The 12,070-nt window shown below is 51.5% G+C and overlaps 1 pseudogene; it reads left to right on the forward strand.

Annotated features, from left to right (window-relative positions):
- Nucleotides 1-314: 314 nt before the first annotated feature.
- LOC134430141 (olfactory receptor 14C36-like) lies at nucleotides 315-1,189 on the forward strand (annotated as a pseudogene).
- The last annotated feature ends 10,881 nt before the right edge of the window (nucleotides 1,190-12,070 follow it).

The raw sequence follows: 12,070 nt of genomic DNA on the forward strand, positions 1-12,070 counted from the left end.
CTCCTCAGCATTCCTCTGACATTCCTATCAGAGCCTGCAGAGCCAGAGCTGCTCCTGGGCAGTGCCAGAGCTGGAAGGGGTCTGCAGGGCAGAGCTGAGACCCCAGGGCTGGGCTGGGCTCTGGCAGCACTGGCAGGGCCCAGCCCTGGGCACAGGGAAGCAGCTGCTGGCAGGGACAGCTCCAGGCAGCAGAGCCCTGGGCAGGCAGTGGGGGGAAAGTGCCCCCAGGCTGTGGTGGGATATTTAAAGTCCTTTCCAAACCCAACTATTCCATCATTACTTTTTCTGCAGGTCCCCATGCCAAGACAGAAGAAATGTCCAACAGCAGCTGCATCAGGCACTTCCTCCTGCTGGCATTGGCAGACACGCGGCAGCTGCAGCTCCTGCACTTCTGCCTCTTGCTGGGCATCTCCCTGGCTGCCCTCCTGGGCAATGGCCTCATCATCAGTGCCATAGCCTGCGGCCACCACCTGCACACGCCCATGTTCTTCTTCCTGCTCAACCTGGCCCTCAGCGACCTGGGCTCCATCTGCACCACTGTCCCCAAAGCCATGCACAATTCCCTCTGGGACACCAGCACCATCTCCTACTCAGGATGTGCTGCTCAGCTCTTTTTCTTTATGTTCTTCATCTCAGCAGAGTTTTATCTCCTGACCATTATGTGCTATGACCGCTATGTGTCCATCTGCAAACCCCTGCACTATAGGATCCTCCTGGGCAGCAGAACTTGTGCCCACATGGCAGCAGCTGCCTGGGCCAGAGGCTTTCTCCATGCTCTGCTGCATACAGCCAACACATTTTCCCTACCCCTGTGCCATGGCAATGCCCTGGGCCAGTTCTTCTGTGAAATCCCCCAGATCCTCAAGCTCTCCTGCTCCAAAACCTATTTCAGGGAATTTGGGCTCATTGTTTTTAGTGCCTGTTTATCATGTGGTTGCTTTGTGTTCATTGTTTTCTCCTATATGCAGATCTTCAGGGCTGTGCTGAGGATCCCCTCTGAGCAGGGACGGCAAAAAGCCTTTTCCACCTGCCTCCCTCACCTGGCCGTTCTCTCCCTGTTCTTCAGCACTGCAGCAATTGCTCACCTGAAACCTTCCTCCATCTCCTCCCCATCTCTGGATCTGGCCCTGTCAATTCTGTACTCGGTGGTGGCTCCAGCCCTGAATCCCCTCATCTACAGCCTGAGGAACAAGGAGCTCAAGGCTGCAGTGAGGAGACGGATGACTGGATGCTTTCAGAAACATTAAAATGCTGGCCAGTTTCTGCAAATCACTTCTAATAACAGTAATCTTTGAAACTTCTGGTTTCTTTTATTTTGGAATTTTTTTCCTCTGTTTTAATTTTTAAATATTGTCAACAAAAAATATCATTGTTTGTGCCATTTCTCATTTTGTTTCTCTCCACCTTCCCTGTGGCCACAGACTGTGTCAATGAGGAGCTGCGCTCTCAGTGGCTTTAAATGAACTAAAGGATCTCCCAGCAGAGTTTTCTGCAGAGATGCCCTTTTGTTGCCTTCTCTGGAGCTGCAGCAGCAATGTCTGTGTGCAGACCTGGGGGCAGATCAGGGCTGGCACAGCAGCTGTGCCCAGCAGCAGCAGCACTTGGTGTTGCCAGTGCTGCTGCTATGGTCCTGCCCCGCTGCCCTGGTAGCCCTGGTGTTGCTGTAGGGCCTGAGTGCTCTCGGGGCCCAGCACAGCCCTGGGGGTGGCATAGCCGGGGCTGCAGCAGAGACAGGCCATGGGCACTGCTGGGGCAATGCTGACGCCTCAGGCCAGGGCCTGGGGGCTCCAGGCTCCTTGTGCAGGCTCTCTCAAGAACACACCCAGGCCAATGCTCAGCACAGAAAACCCCCCTGAGCAGACCCAGGCTGGCTGTGGGCATGCTGGGGGCAAACAGCATGGCTGGTGGTCTGCAAAGGCCCTGGGGAAGATGGGAAGGAGCAGCAGAGCAGTGGCTGATCCATCCCCAGTGCACTGCACAGCCCAGGGCAGCATCCCAGAGTGTCCTCATGGAGCTCCTAACAACATCTCCCCTCTTCAGCCCTGGCCTCTCCCCCAGCTCACGCAGGTGCCCCATCCTTGCAGACACAGACATGGCAGCACTGGCTCAGGAGCCCCTGTTTGCATTGCACAGAGCAGGGGGAGCACCCCCATGCTGTTGCTGTGGGGAAATGAACCTGAGGGAGCAAAAATGCTATCAGCCTCTGGGGCCAGCAAGGGCTGGGGGACACCAGGGAACCCACTTAGCTTTGTCCTGGCCTATTCAGTCAGCCAGATAGTTTGTTCCCATCAGCTGGGAGTTTCCTGTGCCACTGCAGACACTGTTGCTCAGAGCCAGAGCTGTCTGGTAGCCGTTCCCAAACTGCCCTGAGCATTTTCTTTTCTTCACCTTTGCTTTTTTCATGGTTTGGGCCTAGCAAAGCCAGAGCCCCCATGAGTATACTTTCTCCCTGGTGTCTGCTGTGAGATGTGACCAGGAATAAGCAAAGCAGGCTCCAACTTAAAACATAAAGAAAAGTTTATTAACTAAACTACACAAAACAATTACTAAACTACACACAAAAGAAAAAGAAAAGAAAACACAAGGAAAATGAAAACCTCACAAAAACACTCTCCTCCTCCTCCCCCCTAAATTCCCAATACAATACGTCTTCCAACATCACCAGTTCTGGGTCCAGCACCACCCTTTAGAATGCTCAAACTTTCAGTTCCTCAAGAGGAGAGGGAGTCCTTCCCTGTGTCGTGGTGGCCTTTTCTGTCCTTGTTCCGGTGCTCTCACCACCGAACAGGGATAATGACTGCTTCCAGGGTTGTCTTTTTAAGGATGCTTTGTCCAGTTCCAGAAAAGCACAGTATCTCACCTTCTCACCTTTGGGACATCCGTCCCCCCCATATTTTATATACCCCCTGGGGCCGAGGGATACCCACACTGAATCTTCTTTGGCTCTGGGACATTTCTCCCCCTGGACTCAGTCTCTGTATCACACGGAAACATGGCTCTGTCCATGGCTACACAAAAGAGTCCAGCATAAAATGCCACTCCATCTTCTCCATCTTTCCAACATCTCTCACTCTCTCTCTCTCTGGTCCAGACCTTCATCACTCATCTAGGAAGGGTCAATGTTCTGTAAGGTTTTCATTGTCCAAAAAAGGGTTAAAAACTCCTCCAGGCGGCTGGACTCCTGGCTGTAGCCCCCACCCCCATCTCCTCAGCCGGGCTGCCTGCTGCCAGCACATGTTTACTGAATTTCAAGGTAATGACACAGGCACAAGCTGCACTCTCTCTCTCTCTCTCTCTCTCTCTCTCTGTCTCCAAGGGGGGGGTGGCTGCCCGATGTCTCTTGGGGCTCCTCCACCCCTCCATCTTCCAAGGCCTCCTCACCTCCCATCTCTGTCCAGGCCCAGGCCTACCACATGGCTGCCCCTCCCCCGCCCAGCAGCAGCGGCTGGACGGGGGAAGGGAGATCCGACCTCCGTCCCTCGAAGTCCCAAGAGAGCCTCCCAGGGCTGAAGCTCTGCTTTTAACCCCTGCCTGTTCTCGGAGGTGTGTCCAAAATCCCACTGGCTACACCAGGTGCCAATATCAAAATCCAAGCACCCATTGGTTTGACCACAACATCCCAGAATTCCCACTTCTTCCCGGTCAAACCACCACAGCTTTCTTTACTCTTCCTGCTGCAAATTTCTTCCTGTTGCCCAGCCCTATTCCCTCCCCTGCAAACAGCCCATCCCTGTTTGCCCTTCCCTCTCTGGCCCCACTCCCCAGTGCAAGTCCTGACTTGGCACCATGGGAACGTCCCTTGGGCAGCAGGATCATCCTACAAGTGGTGCAGGAATTGTCTGCAGGCTCCTGCAGTGCCTCGTGCTGCTCCCTTGCCAGAGGAACCCCAGGCCAGGGGGGCACATCTGGGCTGCTCTGTCTGGCTCTGGGGCTCCCTGTTCTGCACAGTGAGGAGGAGCAGCAGAGGCCCTGCAGGACTGACAGAATGGGCTTTGGGGCTGCCAGGAGAAGCTGAGGGACCTGGGCTGCTGGAGCTTCTGAAGAGGAAGCCCAGGACTTATCCTGCAACTACTCCAAGGCTGGTTCCAGAGAATCCCAGAATCAGTAAGTTTGGAAAAGACCTTGGAGGTCATCAAGTCCAACCTGTGCCCTGACACTACCTTGTTTCCCCTGAGCCTCCTCTTCTCCAGGATAAACGACCCCAGCTCCCTCAGCTGCTGCTCACAGGACTTGTGTTCCAGACCCCTCCGCAGCCTTTTTGCTCTTCTCTGGACATACTCCAGCCCCTCCATGTCCTTCCTAAACTGGGGGGCCCAGAACCGGACACAGCACTGGAGGTGCTGCCCAACCAGTGCTGAGGACCGGGGAAGAATCACTGCCGGGCTCCTGCTGGGTACACCATTTCTAAACTGTAGGAGTGTGTTTTGCGGAGAAAAGAAGAAACCTCACAACTTTATAAAAGTTGTAAAGCTCGGTATGTTTATTCACGGCACCGGACACATGTGGAGAAAACTCTCCTCAAAAGGCATGCGTACCCCTGAGAACTTCAGATCTCCTTTTATCCCCCTCTCAAATACATATGCATGCAGTTTCACAATAGATTCATACATATTCATTTTTATGGGTTTCATGTGACTTTTACCACTAGTTCCTTTTCATCAGAAAGAATTCCGAGGTCAGGCTGACTTGCCCTTACAGCAGTCCCTGTCTCTCTCTATCATCTTCTGTCTCCTCCCCTTTATCTCTGTCCTTCGCTGAAGTAACTTCACTGAGCTTAGGCCTTGCAGTCTGGCTAAATAACTATGGTTTCTAACCAGAACTCAACACAAAAATGTACATTTCACCTAAATTAAAATGGATTTCTATCCGAGAAAATATTTACTTTGCTTCAAGTGCCAGGAGTTGGACGAGAGAAATGGTGGGGAGGGTGTGGGGACAAAGTGTTATTGTCAGTCATGAAGGGTCCTTATTTTCATATCTGTTCTGGGTGCATTAGAAAGTGCTGGGGGTCGAAATCAATTGGACATTGCTGATAATCTATCTCTAAACAGGAATAGAAAACGGAACAAAATTATTTTTTCTGCATTGCTTTCAATACCCTATATTGACTTTCAATATACTTCTGAAATGTTCCAAATTAACCATAAGACAATAGAAAACAATTTATTGCTCGGGGCTTTTCTTGTTCAGGTGTTTTGAACAAACTTTTATGAGTCTTTTTCCCTGATTTCCTGAACTGAAGAGCTCACAAAGGAGGAGGCCTCAGGAGAAGGAAAATTTATCAGCAACCTCCAAGTGGCTGAGGATCCATCCCCATCAGAGCAGCAGTGAACAGAAATGGGCACAGCTTTGTGGCTGCCCCACCTTTGGCATGGGCCCTGGGCCTGGAGCAGAGGCAGCTCTTGAGGGCCCCAAGGCCAGGGCTCTTGTGCTGCCCTGGGCAGATGGGATGGCAGCAGGGGCTGCAGAGCTCTCAGCACCTCAGGCAGAGCAGAGCAGGGCAGCCAGGGAGCCTCCTTTGGCCTTGGCCAAGCACCTTCCCCCATGGCTGGGGCTGAGTCCTGTGGCAGCTGCAGCTGCTGCTGTGCCCTTGCCAGGGGCTGAGGCCGTGGGGCAGTGGCCAGAGCAGCCTGGCCTGAGCAGAGCTGTGGGGCCAGAGCCGGCTGGGCTGGGCTGGGGAGAGGCCCTTGGTGCTGCCCAGAGCTCAGGGCAGCTGGCAGAGCTTGCAGGGAGCTGGGCTGGGCTCCGAGAGCCTGGCCCAGAAACCATCAGTGTCCATCTCAGCCTGGCTGAGCGAGCAGGGGCAGGACTCAGGCCAGGCCTTGTGGGGCAGGGCCAGCGCTGTGCAAGGCATTGCAAACAGGCAAGTGGCCCAGAGAAGAGGCTGCTCTGTGCCCTTCATGGCATGGACAGAGCAGGGAGGGGGCCCAGGACATTTGTCAGCACCAGCCTCTGTGCCCAGGCCTTGGCAGCCCTGGCTGCTGAGCCCTGCTTTGGCCTGGGCTGAGTTTGGCTGTGGCCCAGCTCCATCCTCCTGCGGGGCTCAGGGCCTGTTTCTGGCCATGGCCAGCCCTGGCTGGCCTCTCTGCTGGCCCAGAGGCCAGCGGAGCCTGGGGCAGGGCTGTCTGCGCAACCCCACAGGTGCCGGGGCTTTGCAGGAGCTGGCAGAGGCTGCCCAGCAGGGAGGCCATGGGGCACAGAGCCCCAAGGCTGCTGTGGGCACCACGGCACAGGGGCCGTTCCCAGCCACAATGCTCCACAATACTCCTGGCTTGGGCGGGGCCTGCACAGGGGCTGGGCCACCATGGCTGGGCCAGCACAGGGCCACAAAGGGGCCCTGCAGCCGCTGCCAGGGCTCACAGCAAGGCCAGGCACACACAATCAATTGCTGAGCTTGGCCTGCGCTGGCCAGGCCTGACTGTGCCAAAGTCAGAGCTCAGCTGCCCTTGGGGGCTGCAGCAACAGTCCAGAACCCAAAGAGCCTCCATGGCTGTGCTGGAGACCAAGGCTGCAGCAGGGAAATGCAGGGCTGCTGAGGGATGGGGTAGGCATTCAATTCCAGCACACACCTCAGCTCTCTGATGATCCCGGCACCATGCTGGGCCCTGTTTCGGACTGAAGCAGAGCAGATGTTGAGGGGACAGGAGCCCTTTGGGGCTTTTAGTGACCTGCAGCTTGCAAGGTGCTCTACTCTCCCTCAGGTGCTCTCGGAGAGATCCAATCCCAGCTGGGCACCTCAGGGCACAAGTGGCACTGCCTGTTCATGGGCACACAGCTGATTCTGCCTGGAAAGGGGCACAGGTTTAATACCTGTTCTTTTCATAATATACAAGCAAATCTTTATTATCTTGGTCATTTAAATAATTTTAAGAAATGGCAAAATTTTCCCATTAGGAACAGGAATTTCCTGGATTCTTCTACTGATGGCAGAGAAGAAATACTGATCTCTCCCTCTTCCTTTGCCACCAACATTCAGTCTAATATTTAATGACCCCCTTTTTCAAGTGTTTCAAGCTCTCCGGTTTAAATGCCCATGTCTAAGGACATCTCCTCAGCAGACCAGCTGGAACTTTATTCTCCCCATTGCTTCCAGATTTTCTCCTCCAGATACTCTGTGGTCATTCATGTGCCTCTCAGCTGACTGCTTTCACGACTCCTTGAGCTTCAAGGAGTTGCCCAATCTTTCGAAAGTGCAAATAAATATCTCAATAATCAACATCCTAATTGTGTTAATATCTATCACAGAATTGTGTTTTCTTATGTTCTTGTCTAAAACTTGTTCCTGTCTGGAAATCCTCTGGAGATGGAGGATATGTCAGATGATGCTGGGACATCCCAGAGAGGTGAGGGAAGAGCTGTGATTGGTTTTAAACTGTTCAAATGTTCAGCTTGTGTTTGTTGGCAAGATACCTTTCTATAACTGTGTCACCAGGCCCTGAGCCCAAAGGACACAAACCTGATGAGTTGTGGCTCCCACTGCAAGGACACTTGGACCTTGGCTCTGAGAAAGAGAGCTCTTCATCCTCTTTCTCTGTTTTTCTCCCTCTGGCATGGAGGGAGCTCCTGACTTCAGTGTATGACTCATGTGTGCAAAGAGCAAATCTGGGCAGAATCAGGGGAGGGAGGGTTTGGGGGGACCTTGGAATCTGTGCTGGGCACAGAAGGTGTTTTCCGTTGCTCTGAGAGTCTCTGCTGTGGAAAGTGGATTTAATACCAGCAGAGGAATGACTTTTGCATTTGATGGAGCTGTGCCTTCCCTTGGCTTTGTTGGCTGACAATAAATGAACATCCCTCTGTGTCTCGGGCAGCTCCTTCTGCAAGGAAAGCAGGTGGGAGTTGGAGCCAAGGAGCTGAAAGCTGCAGGTGCAGCCTTGGCTGGAGGGAGCTCAGATTTGCGCAAGGCTGCTCTGAGTGCCAGGGCTTGGATTGGGGGAAATGGTGGGGTGGGGGTAGGGACAGAGTCTGATTGATTGTTAGCCATAAAGGGTCTTGATTTTCATATCTATTCAAACTGCATGAGGAGGTACTTGGATTCAATGTCAGCTGGAGATTGCACAAATCAATAAATTAACAGGAAAACAAAACTAAACAGGATCTAAAAAAATCTTTTCTCACTGTCTTTTTAAATATCATGTATTCACTTTGAATCACTACTGAGATCTACCTAACCACAAACGATTTGAAAATTAAAATCAAATTACCCCCAGAGGCTTGGCTTGTTAAGGTGTTCAGAATGTTAATGAGCCCTTGGACACTGAATTCCTGCACTGAAGAGCTGAAGGCTGAACAAGCCTCTGGAGCAGTGAAATTCAGCAGCAGCCTCCAAGGTGCTGAGGATGTCAGCAGCCCCCACTGAGGCCATCCCTGCCCAGACACCATGGGGGAATGGGCAGACAAGGAGAGCATCCCTGGGGCTGGGGCAGCACAACTCAGAGCGGCTCCAGCTGGGAAATGGAGTGTGGAATGTGGCTGAGAAAGCCCTGCCTGGGCTGTGCCGAGCAGGACAGACAAGCCCCGACTCCCATCCCCCAGACTATCTCTCAAGAAGACATTTAAAAGGAATTACAATTACTTGTGTACTCTGAGTTTAATTCATTGAAGAAATACCTAGAAGAGAGTCTCAGGATCTCAAAACAACCAAACAGCATTTACTGGTAATTTTAGAAAATCAGAGAAACTTTGGCAAAAGTTTTATTATGACATTGTATTGGTTTTGTTTTATTAATTTAAGATTTGTCTAATTTTGAGATTTCTTAATTAATGAATTGATGAGTGTGGCGGGTTTTAGTGTTGGTTAATTATTTATGTATGTATTTTGTTGTGAGATAGGATTGCAAGAAAGTTAAAGTAGGCCTTAAATTTTAAAAGGGTATAAAGAAAACTTTATTAAAAGTAAATAAAAGAAAAAAGGAAGTAAGAATTAAAATAAATTCTTTAGAACACATTTTCTCTTAAAAACTTTTTTTTACTGATAATGTAAAGAAAGTAAACTTAAAATTTTTAGTTAGTTTACTACTTCTAATATTCTTTAAGTTTACATAGGGAGAGCAGCTTTTGTTCTTAAGGTTATAGAGATTTTTACATGAGGAAAAACCTTTTTTTGGTGGTTCTTAATTTTGTCATCTGCAGCGGTGCGGCAGTGGTGTTAGTGTCCTAGATTTTTTGCGGGGCGGAGTTCCCCTGAAGTCCCTTTGCCTTTTCAAAGTCCCAGAATTCCCACATAAATGGGCAATCGGGCATCCAATGCCCTACTTTGCCACACAGGTGGCAAGGGGAGTTCCCCTTGTGAACTGTCCTGGGGGAGTTGGGTCTGGGCCGATAGTCTGGAGAGTCAATGTCCGCATCCACTGGGTTGGCATCTGAGACGTCTGCAGCGGCTACGCAGTGGGGCGGTGGTCTGACCCCCTGGTCGAGGTCTCCGGAAGGAATTGATAGTGGAGCCCTGGAAAAAGTTAAAGATAGAATCTAAAATCTAAGGCTTTGTGCTTTCCCAAATCCACTGCACCTGCGTAAGCAGGATGATAAATTATATAATTGTTAGATGTGATGATTGTTTAGTAAATAAATGTAATTATTATATAACCATAAGAAGAATAGTGAGAAACTATGTTGGAAATTCAGAAAGGCTAAATTTATGTATAAAATAGAACAATATAAGTTTAATAATTAACATGTAAGTTGTATAACAATAGAGTATAAAAACACGATCATTTTGGATGTATGGTCGGAATCAGATTTGGGTTGAATATACCCCGATTCCCAGAGCTCTTAATAAAAAGCACTGCATATAGCCCCCGTGATTATGTGTTTTTGAACGCTAACATTTTGGCAAACCCGGATGGGACCCTTGTGAGTGCTGCTGAACGAGTTCGCGACTCGATCACGCTCCAGCCAGCACTGAGGGATTCTCAGGGAGCCCATCAGCCGCAATCGCTTCCACTGCTCTCAAACATCCCTGCACAGGGCAGGTGGCCATGGCACAGCCCCCAGCCAGGGTTCCCCTCTGGCTCTGGGCACTGACACCAGCCCTGAGCAAGGGGCCAGGGCAGCTTTCCATGGCCACCAACCACCACAAGGGCTCGGGGCATTGGTTGCCATGGTACCAAACCAAGGAATTGGTCCCCGTGGCCATTGCCATGGCACCTGGTGGCACCAACGAGTGTCACTGCAATTGTACCTGAAACAGCCCTGGCACCACTTTGTCCCAGGGTTGCCATGGCAGCTGAGGGCAGCATGGCTGGGGCTCTGCAAGGGCCATGGGGAAGATGGGAAGCAGCAGCAGAGCAGGGGCTGATCCATCCACAGTGCACTGCACAGCCCAGGACAGCGTCCCAGAGCGTCCTGATGGAGCTCCTAACAACATCCCCCCTCTGCAGCCCTGGCCTCTCCCCCAGCTCACACAGGTGCCCCATCCTTGCAGGCACAGACACGGCAGAACTGGCTCAGGAGCCCCTGTTTGCATTGCACACAGCAGGCGGGAGCACCCCCATGCTGTTGCTGAGGGGATGTGAACCTGAGGGAGCACAAATGCCATCAGTCCCTGGGGCCAGCAAGGGCTGGGGGACACCAGGGAAACCACTCAGCTTTGTCCTGGCCTCTGCAGTCAGCCAGAAAGTTTGTTCCCATCAGCTGGGAGTTTCCTGTCCCACTGCAGATGCTGTTGCTCACAGCCAGGGCTGCCTGGCAGCCACCCCCAAACTGTCCTGAGCATTTTCTGGGCTTCACCTTTGCTTACTTTCCTCTTCCTGATACAAATGTCTTGCCATTGCCCACCCCTGTTCCCTCCCCTGCAAACAGCCCATCCCTGTTTGCCCTTTCCTCTCTGGCCCCACTCTCTATTGCAGTTCCTGACTTGGCCCCATGGGTGTTATTATTATATTTCTAAAGTCCCATACTGTTGTTGTTATATTTCTAAAGTCCCATACCTCATGTCCTCGGTGTTTTCTTATACCTAAAGACCTTCACAGCACAGACTCCTTCTTCTGCATGTTTTTCCTTCTTAGTCAGAGCATCCACAAGGCTCTCCCTGACTTGCCAACCCACCCCCTTTTATCCCAATTATCTTTCCTAGCCGCAGCTGCAGCCCAATGCAGGACATCGCAGCTGCAGGCCGTCAAGAACAACTGGGACTTACCTGGGCAAGGCTTTATACAGATATTCAAGTACAATACAGATATCTGACTAGGACTCAAAGGCCACCTGTGGGATCTCAGCACCTCAGGATGGAGGTGCAGAGTGGCCGAGAACACCCTTGGGGGGCTCGGGAGTCCTGGAATGTTGCCAGAAGTGCCTGGTGGCAGGACTTTGACCCTACACAGGAGACGACACCTCTATGAGGATGGGGGGATTTCACTGGGGTGAATGGTGAAGGGATAAGTTAATTAGAGTGTAGAACACAGGGTTTAGGATTTCTGTACAGGGGGGTCTAAAGAAGTAAGATGGAGGAATTGGGGCGTGTCCTGTCCTTCTTCTTCTTCTTCTTCGCCTCCATCTTCTGTGGTGATGGTGGCACTTTGGGATTGGTCATTACTAGAAGTGCACCGGTTAATAAGGGTAGAAGGTATTGGGGAAAAATTATAAATATTGTATACGTAACTGCGGGTATAAAGATAAGTGACCGCCCCGGGGGCTCGCAGTGTGCTCATGGCTGGCTTGCTGTGCAGACCTCTGTTGGGCTGAAAGAAAATCTTCTAGATAAACAATTAATAAACACCGAGACCGAGAAAAGATCAGAAGTCTCTCCTCGTCCTTTGAAGCGCCGGGCTGTCCAAGGCCACCCTGGGCCTTTCCAGGCCACCTAAACAGCCGAGAAACCGACAAGTGGCGTTCGCTGTGTGGGCTACTCCCCACCAACCCTTTCGGGGGGGGATCAGCCCTGAAGAGCTGAAGAGCTGAAGAGCTGAAGAGCTGAAGAGCCAAGAGGGCAGCTCCAATCTAGGACGAGTTCCCAGGAGAGCACTGATAGCTCCTGAGGAGAGAAGCCTGAGGAAAAAAGAAGAGAAAAAAAAAAAAACGGCCAGAAGAGTCTGCAAAAAACAGCAGTCACTGAGAATTACATCTCTCAGCTTCT

This window comes from Melospiza melodia, chromosome 27 (assembly GCF_035770615.1).
Source record: "Melospiza melodia melodia isolate bMelMel2 chromosome 27, bMelMel2.pri, whole genome shotgun sequence".
Classification (NCBI taxonomy): domain Eukaryota; kingdom Metazoa; phylum Chordata; class Aves; order Passeriformes; family Passerellidae; genus Melospiza; species Melospiza melodia.